Genomic DNA, 9,734 nt, shown 5'->3' on the forward strand with positions numbered 1-9,734 from the left:
AACAAAAAATATTTTATACATTAGAAATAAATATAGCTAAGAATTTATATTATTCAATATTAATAAGTAATTTATATATATATATATATAATCCAATATTAATATATATATTAATATAATATTAATTTATATATATATATATATATTAATTATTAATATTGGATAATATAAATTCTTAGCAATATTTATTTCTAATGTTTTAATGTAGAAAATATTTTCTATATGATATATATTTTCTATATTTGTTCTGTAGATTAAATATAATATGCATAAGTCATACATCATTAATTAATCATAAACATGTTAAATTTTATGGATAAAATATATTTATCCTAAATGTTTATTTTTGTAATAAGTGATTATAAACTTGTCATATTGTAAGTTAATTATTTGTAATTAATTATATAATTATTATCTATAAGATTTATTATTTATGTTTTTTATATGTAATTATAGAGAATATTAAAAATAAGATATTACATGCAAAAAAAACTAGCTTCCAGAGCTAAAAAAGCTAGATGTAGCAGATAAGATGTGTCATTGAAATAGGGACAGCTAATATCGATACTACCGAAGCTAAATTTATTCGCTGTTAAACTTAGGCGCTACAGCGAGAAATATTAGCAGCTAGAAATAAATGACTGTAATAAATGATTATAGCTGTGCGGCAAACTTCTTTAATATATGCATACGATAAGAAATTTAGAAATAACTACCATTTTTTTAGCTACTTGAAATAATGTCCATTTTTAATGTCATCTAATATATTTGTATTTCATAGAGAATGCATTTTAACTGTCATAGCCAATTCTTAGCAGTGACAGCTAAATTAGCTTTTTGACCAAGTTTAAATCAGCTACCGCGGTTTAGCTGATATTACTAAGTCGTATTTTTGTTTGTATAGAAAATCCTTAACATTTCTATCGAACTTTTTAACAGAAAACACGAGAGAGAGAATTTTTTCCTCGTGTATAATATATACTTATTCATAAGTATGCATAAAAATAATACTTTAAACACATTTTAATTAACAAGAACTGCAGTGACGTTGGTGCAATTGGATCTTAATACGACAAAATATGTATCAATACGTGAAACTACAAATTTACATATTATATTTTAATATATAATAATAATGTATAATTAACATATAATAGATTTTAATATAGTAAATTTATCTTTTTATGTAGCCCATTGTATAATTTTAATGTGAAACACATAAAAACAACAAACAAAATCAAACATTTCAAACATATATAATTTTGCACACATATGTGTATGTATATTACACATTTGGATTTACAGCTTATTATATACGATTCGGAAACAGTGGATTATACATGACTACCAATGGAAGTTAATACAGATCGAGATCAGAGTATCTCGCGTAGATTTAATGAAACCACGGACAGGGATCAGGTGACGGGGAGGGATCTTTTCGCGGCAAATAAGGGATAACGCGTGATTTCCCGCGAGCTTTGCCAGACGTGTAGTGAGTGCGTTTGCGAGCAGTACTCTTGGGCAACGGGTTGATCGTTTCTCCTAGGACGACGTCGACGATGTAAGTCTTCTGTCCCTTGTGCTTCTGCCCGACATGCCTCCGGACGTTGGTCCTGACTTTGCTGCAATAATCGCAGTAGGGACACTTGTAACGCGGCTCCACGCCGCATACATACCTCAAGTGAGTTCTGAGGCCCGCTAAACTGTAGGAACGACCGCAGTTGTCATTTGGGCAAACGAACATGATCTTGTCGACCAATCCTCCGTAGCCGTAAAAAGTTCCATTGAAACCTGGAAGCAAAAGAACAGACGGGATGCCCAGTCAGTCACGACACAAAGTTGTGTGTCTTTTTCGATGAGCATTTCGAGGAAACTGATCGCTCGAGTGCGTGATAGTTCCTTCGAAAATGAAATGCCTACCGAATGAGTAAAACAGGAATATTGTGGAAATAATAGCCACATAGAACAAAATATATTACAGTATATATAGACGTGCATCATCACTCCACACATAAAGGTTGTCTAGAAGATTCTGTATGAGAGAAGTATTCTTAAGCAAATTTACACAAAAATATAATATTAGACTGAGTTGTTTTACTGAGTCATCAGATACTCGATTTTGTAAAATAAACACAAATTTCATACAAAGCCTTGTCTTTATCTGCACGCAATTTAATTGTAAAATAATAAATTATTGTAGATCCGTCGGTTGTCATGGGGATAGAAAGATCAATTTATAAAAATTGAGATACTTTGAAAATACTCGTCGATAGACGTGTATAACTAGCGCATTGTAACAGAATAAGAGAGTCGATGTCATGGAATACAAAAATACTTTTATTTCTCACTCCAAACTTTTTATGATATGAAGAGTCCAACATATTGCATAATTGATTGAAGAGGACAACTTACTTTGGAAATGAGATGAGTATGAAATGAGTGAAACAAAAAATGTTGGAAGAGTAATATCACAGCTAAATATTATGGTATAGGCCCATCATATTTGTGTGTGATACATAACGATTATCTATGCAATATTAAATTGACCTTTCCAATAAATGTTACGAATTTAGGCCCACGCTTTACATACGTAAAAAACGTGTGCTTGACCGGAAGGAGTACGTCATAAGATTAAAGAGACAATACCGACAGATACGTCCATCCCTTCCTACAACGCACTGAAAAGGAGAGGAATGTAACTCTCACAGGGAGAAAAATAGCAATGTCGTAAAGGACGCTGGTCTGTAGACCACGCATTTCCTGCAGTGTTAAACACAATTCTGATTGCACTCAATCATATATATAACAGATTTATTTGGACAAACGTATTTGGGTGTGCGACGATGCGGTCGATAGTATCACCCGCGATTCGTAGTCAGGAGATTATAAATGACTAACAAAGGAAATTAATACGGGTTGACACCAGAATACGTCGCGCAGACTTAACACACTTACGAAGCAAATGGGTTTATTTATTTTGCGACTGCGAGTAAGAATATATGTTTACTTCTTCCTCGCGAATCGCGAGGGCGATATTTCTTGATTATTCGGATCAGTTTTCCCCAGACGACATCGAAGATGTAAGCTTTCTTATGCCTGTGTATGTAGGCGAGATACTTTCTTAGTTCGTCCTCGCGGTTGTTGTAGTAATCGATGGTAATCGATGGATCAGTTGGGACACTTGAAACGCGGCTGTTTGCCGCACTCGTATCTCAAGTGTTTCGTGAGTTCTTCGAAAAACTTTCTAGTCGAAGAACTCACGAAACACTTAAGATACGAGTGCAACGAGTACTGGCAACAGCAGTTGTTATTTGGACAAACGAACTTAGTTCTGATGACCCATACTTTGGACTCATTAATATCTGTAAGCAAACAAACAGACCAGTCAGTTTCGACATGAAGTCGTGCGTACTTCCGGGTAGACATGTCGAGGAAACTAACCGCTCGATTGTGTCACTGCTTCCTTCGCAAATGCAATGCATAGAAGAATAAAACAAGGATATTGAAAACTTAATGGCAATATGAAACCAAAATATTACAATATCACATTCGGTACATAATAATTGTCCATAAGATTCTACATGCAAGAGAAAACTTCACACGAAAATACATTATTACGATATCATATTAACAATAAAAAATTGGCGAGTTGTATTTTATTGAGTCATGAAAGATATTCAATCTCGCGATCGAGTCGCGTAATGGTCGTACAAAACATTTGTTTACCTGCGTGTGATTCGTAGAAAAACAGTAAATTACTGTAAATCGGTTGTCATGCATTTACAACGACGTGGCAAAAGAAAAATTACATTGTAGAAATTGAGATACTCCGAAACACACTCATCGATAAGTGCATACGGATGTTAACATGTTCAATTTTTGCATTACAGTAAAAGAATATAAGAATCAATATCATGGGATACAAAGATACGTTTACTTCCCATTTTCCAAATAACTTATCATTAAAAAATGCAATATTTCATAATTAGTTAATTCACTTTTAATTGATTTGGGAGAAATTATATTTACAACTCTGCAAATATATCTATAAGAAAAAGAATCTACTTAAATCTACTTCCTAATAAATAAAATACAAATTTTCTTAAGTGTAAGAAAAGTCATAAGTCATAAGATAAGTCATAAGAACATAATAAAGTCAATAATACATGGAACGCGATGATGATTTCACTTGAACTATTAGATGTTGTTATACTGTGTGCTGTGAAAAATCGCGTGTGTCTTTCTTCATTACAACTATTATTATAAAGAAACAAAAGGAATACACAATTTTAATAGAACACAAACATTACTGCTTCGATTAGCCTTAAGGTCCGTTCGTCGCGAACCAGGAATTCTTGAAGATGTCCAGGACGTAGATCGCCGAGTCCTTGTGCCTCCTGATTATGTGTTTGCTCACGTCACCCTTGACCTTGCAGCAATACTCGCAGTAGGGACACTTGAAGCGCGGCATAAGACCGCACTCGTATCTGAGATGCCTTGTCAAATTCCCCTTCCAATTAAAGGACTTGCTGCAGTTGGGATTGGGACAGTCGTAGATTCCGCGTTGCCGTCTGCGGAGTTTTTGAGTCATGGTCAATCGACGTGGTAGTCTCACGATGTAGTCTGAAAGGAATCAGAGTGCCTCTGTGAGCGAAACAGTTTGCGACTTGTTGGATAAGAAAGAAACAGAAAAAGAGAGGGAAATCATACATAGGCCTTTTCATCTCAGACAGTCACATAGGTGTGCCGAGATGACAAAAAGCCAAGGAGATGTAATTGAAGTAACACATGGGTGTCCGACCAACAAAACTTTCTGTCTTCGATTTCCTGGCGAAAGTAAGCTATTTCCTATCGCCAAAAAAATAAGATCATTCCTTTATTCTGGAAAAAAGTCACTCGTGATTTTCTATCTTTATCGTCGAAGCCTTCATGGGAAGACACCACAACTTGTGATCTCATTCTTCTTCGCATCACTGTTTATTCTCAATATTTCCGAAATGAATCGCCGCAGAACAGTAAAATCGACAAACGGAGAGAGACTCTTCGTTCGCATCCAATTCGCACTTGTTGTCCATTATGTATGTATGTTTAACCCATTGAGAAAATATCTTTCTCTCGAATATAATCGTAACTTAAAACACGTAATAACAATCTTATGTGTAATTATGTGTTTTTAACGTAATTAACGCGGTCTCAGGGGAGCGAGGAGAGAATAATTTCTTCGTTCAAACCTGCCCGTACGATTAGCCCGCGACACGACCATTCAACAGTTATCTCGGAGAATCCTGAGACTTCGGACACCAAGGATCGTGCGATGCGTCAGGAGTGACTCAGGAAATAATTCAGACGTTGGTGGTCAGCACGTAGATGCTGCAATTCTTATGCATTCGCTTGATGTGTCTGCTAATGTTGGCCTTCCACTTGCCGCGGTAATCGCAATGCGGACACTTAAAGCGCGGCTCTTTGCCGCACTCGTTGCGCAAATGTCTCTTCAGGGTGCACTTCCACACGAAGATCCTGGAGCAATTCGGGCACGGGAACTTCTTGTGCGGCCGTATACCGTAATTGTGCAGCTTATGATGCAAGCCCGCGTGATAGAGGCCTGCGAACACAAAAGCAGTAATGCCTGGTTAATGAGGATATCTGCGAGCGATCGCGCTAGAGTGCCGACTTAAGGCTCCTGGCTACTCGTCGCGGTCATCTTGATTTATGACATCAAAAGCGAAGAAATACATGCCTAAAATTCCTACAAAGTATGCAGGAATGAAAAGATATATTAAAAATATATTAAAAAAGCGACACTTGCAGTCGATTGAGCGCACCACTAAAATATTTCGAACACTTTCCGTTTGCTCCAACGAATAATCATAAAATTAACGTGATAAGCAATCTTTCTTTTTAATTTACATTTCTTCATTTTGTCAATTTTGTTCATTTTGTTCATTTTCTGTTACTTATTGACTGTTAGAGCAAGAGGAAAGTGGAGAGTGTGCAAGAGTATTTTTTAGTCATGTACTTCATCGATTGCAAGTGTCATTTGTCAAGTGTCACATGTACTTTTATTTCGACATCCCTTGTAGGAATTTTGGGTGTACATTTCCTCGCTCTCCTGACGTCATAAATTGTAAATGGCCACGGCGAATATCCAGGAGCCTTAAATGCCATTCCATGAGATTGCTCGAGTTTTGCAAGAAGATGTAAAGCTCGCAAATATATGCAAGAGTCGAACAACAAGTGATACTTAACGAGCGACGGATAAGTGCCCAAGATGCATTTATTTTGATCTGCGAGTCGATTCGAATGAAATGATCCGTTGAAGCTTGTTAATAACGCTGCGGTAAAGTTTGTCGAGATATTATCTTACAAAATCATTGCGGAATCGAGAGAAAGAGAGAGAGAGGAGGAAGAGGTAGGACAAATAAAATAAGACTGTTCCAGTGATGAAAAAATAATGAATCTGAGGTGAATGTTTTACGAATTTAACGAGTAATCAGGTACAATTGATCACGTAATTGATAAACGTAAACGTGATAAAATAATATATTCTTTTAGAAACGAGATTTATGTGACACATAATACGGTGCTTCCTAGATAACGTATTCTCTAGAAAAAAATACTACAATTTATAGTTTACATGTTATAACGCGTACAAAAAATATATTAAAAAATATATTAAAAAACACTATGTAGCATTGCATATTGTCACGTCTCTTGTATTCATCGGTTAATATAAATGTATTTATTTTGCAGCACTAAAGTATACAGAGCCACATTTGCACATGTAATTGCCGTGCATTCTCATACAATTCTTTTCGCGAAAGTATCAACTTTCATGTACATATCGATCAGATACAGCGTGTTTCTATGTGTTATGTACATATATAAAAATATACACATACATACATACAGGGTGTTAAAAATTCAAGACAGCTGTTGTGTGCAGGCAGAATTCCTCAAACTGAACGGAAAAGTCCTATACCATTTTGCAAACAGTCACGTAAAATTTAGAGTTATTAATTAAAGAAGATTAGGGAATAATCGCGCGTTCGGTTCAGTACAGAGCGTGATGGTAAGTACAATATATGTTGTGAGCTTGCACATTGGGTCAAATCAAACAAAAAATTTTACGAATAATTACATAAATCTTTAAGTTTTTAAAATTTTTAAGTAATTAAAGAAAATTAGTGAGGAATCGCGATGTAATTATTTACCAATTTTCTTTAATTAATAACTCAAAAATCTATGGGATTACTTTGTAAAATAGTAGAAAACCTTTTTGTTCAGTTAATCTACATAAGGACTTGTATGCAAAGCACACAAAGGAGATCGTATCTACTGTACCGCATCTAGCGCGATCGTTCATCAATCTTCTTTAGTTAATAACGCAATATTTTACGTGGTTATTTCCAAATTGACACTTTTCATTCAATCTGATGAGTCCACGGCTGGAATTTTTAAACATCCTGTATATTCACACACATATTCGTACATATAGAATAGACTATTTTGAACAGAAAACGCTAATAACTCCGAAACTACGCGTTATGTGTAGTTTCGGAGTTATTAGCGTGTCCCATTTAAAACAGAACATCTTGTACATGTAACGTAATATGACCTGTATACGAAGTAAGATAAAAGAAACATGTGGTTCTTTGAGAACACTGGAGGCGATTTAAAGAATGACGCTACTACAATCCTCTGCCTTGCGCAAAGAACGACATTCGCAACGACGCTTTACAATCATAATATTTAACAGATCGAAGAAATCATTGCACCAACAGAGTAACGGCTGAAACGCGCCGAAACCGATTTGCCATAATTAAGGAGGAGTACACGTTGACGAAAAAGTATATACTCGTCATATATTCGAGTCTGATCAAGCAATGTCTTCGCAATACCACTGACAAGATTGTTTCACATCTTTACCTTGTCCTTACACCGAGCCTTTCAACAACGTTCGTGTATTCGCGGCAAGTCGCCGCGAGAGGACGAGCGCACGAGCTTGCCTTCTTGTCGAAGCTGATGTGAGTCGGTGCTTTCAGGGTTTCTTGATGCAGCGCTTGACCACGTCGACGGCCAGCACCTCGCGTCTCTTGTGGTTGGCACGCACGTGCCTGTAAACGTCGCTGCGCAGCTTACTGCGATGATTGCAGTAGGGACACTCGAAGCGCGGGTTCTGCCCGCACGCGTACAGCAGATGCCGGCTGAGGCTATTCTTCCGTTGGAAGCCGCGGTGGCAACTGGGACAACGGTAGCACAGGTCGAAGATCTCGAATGGCTGCAGCAGGACAGCCTCGTTCTCTAAAGCATGGAACAACGGAAAGAACCAATGAAACGCCTGGGCCTGCATTGCGTTGCTGTCGCGCATCAGAGCGCGCGTCAAAGTGCGGCGAAGCGTGATCAATGCCGTAATGATCTCTATAGATACGTCCTCTCGCGGTAGAAACTGTGCCTTCGTTATCGCCTGCGAGGTTCTGCAGAACGGCAGGGTCGATCAAAGTCAGAAATATGAGGAACAAAGACAGCACACAGAGATGAACAATACGACTTCCATCTCGTAGAATGGTGCAGAGAAAGAGAATGTGTCGATTTATTGTGTAGACAGTGTACTTAGCATATTTGCAGAAAGATATGGATATTTGAAAACGCGTGACGGTTCAATCAGGTTACTGAAGATCAATAACGAGTCACACCAGATACACATACATATAACGCCACCGATTCGGTGACCTAATAAGAGGAAAAAGTAAGACTAGAAAAGGTAAGAAAGACAAAATATTAAGAGCACCACAATAATTGGTACTGTATCTTTGTGATGTATTTGCATTTGGGGAAGAAATTTCTGCGAACGCGCGCACTTAGGCGTCTCATACATTACATGTCACATTCGCGGACGAAATCAAATGTAATCGACGCTTTCGTAGTCAGAGTTTCAAAATCCAGAGGTTGCAAGGAGACTCGTTAACGCTTTGTTAATAACGTGCAAGACTGCTTCGGCTGCGTGTATGAAGCTCGTATAAAATTAGTAGGGCCTGTTGACACAATGTCTGACAACATCCAGCGCGATCACTTCTCTCTTCTTGTGACTCATGCGTACGTGTCTGTAGACACTGTAGCGCGAATGGCAGCAGTACTCGCAATACGGGCACTTGAAAGATGGAACCTGGCCGCAGATATATCGCAAATGCCGACTGAGGCTATTTTTCCTCTTGAAGCAGCGGCCGCATCTGCTACATGCGTGCACACCCTTAGCGCGGGGAATGAGCACCGCTTCCATATTCATCTCCGACATCAGTTCCGTGTTCAGCTCCGAGTCCAGCTCCGGGCTCAGTTCCGTGTTTGGCTGCGGCTCTAGTTCCATTTTCAGTTCAACCAGCTCACCACCTGAAAAACACGTAAGCAAAGAGCGCACGGTCAGTGGGATGCGAAACTTACAGCTCTTGATACTTCGTGCTGAACGACCTGCCCGCACGTTCGATCATAACACACAAATTCAGCGGCAAATAATTGACAATTGTCTTCGAACAGTTACTACCTCGAACACGAACATTTCGCGCTTATAAAGATGCAAAGTTGACGTTAGTGCGAACATTATGTTTAGCATACGCGAATGTACATACAGAATACAGAAGTTTTGTTTAAGCAGAATCGCGTAAAAGAGAATCACATAGAATTCTTGAACATTCAACGAAAACACTGAGAAACACTCATTTTCGAAGTCGATTAAAAATTTC

At 37.7% G+C, this 9,734-nt stretch overlaps 1 protein-coding gene across 2 annotated transcripts in view; it reads right to left on the bottom strand.

The window, feature by feature from the left end:
- LOC116840265 (longitudinals lacking protein-like) overlaps positions 1 to 9,734 on the bottom strand; it is a 221,994-nt gene that overhangs the window by 113,703 nt on the left and 98,557 nt on the right. The gene's annotated exons all lie outside the window — the stretch shown is intronic.

This window comes from Odontomachus brunneus, unplaced genomic scaffold (assembly GCF_010583005.1).
Source record: "Odontomachus brunneus isolate Ranch 3 - 2012 unplaced genomic scaffold, Obru_v1 Obru_scaffold_009, whole genome shotgun sequence".
NCBI lineage: Eukaryota > Metazoa > Arthropoda > Insecta > Hymenoptera > Formicidae > Odontomachus > Odontomachus brunneus.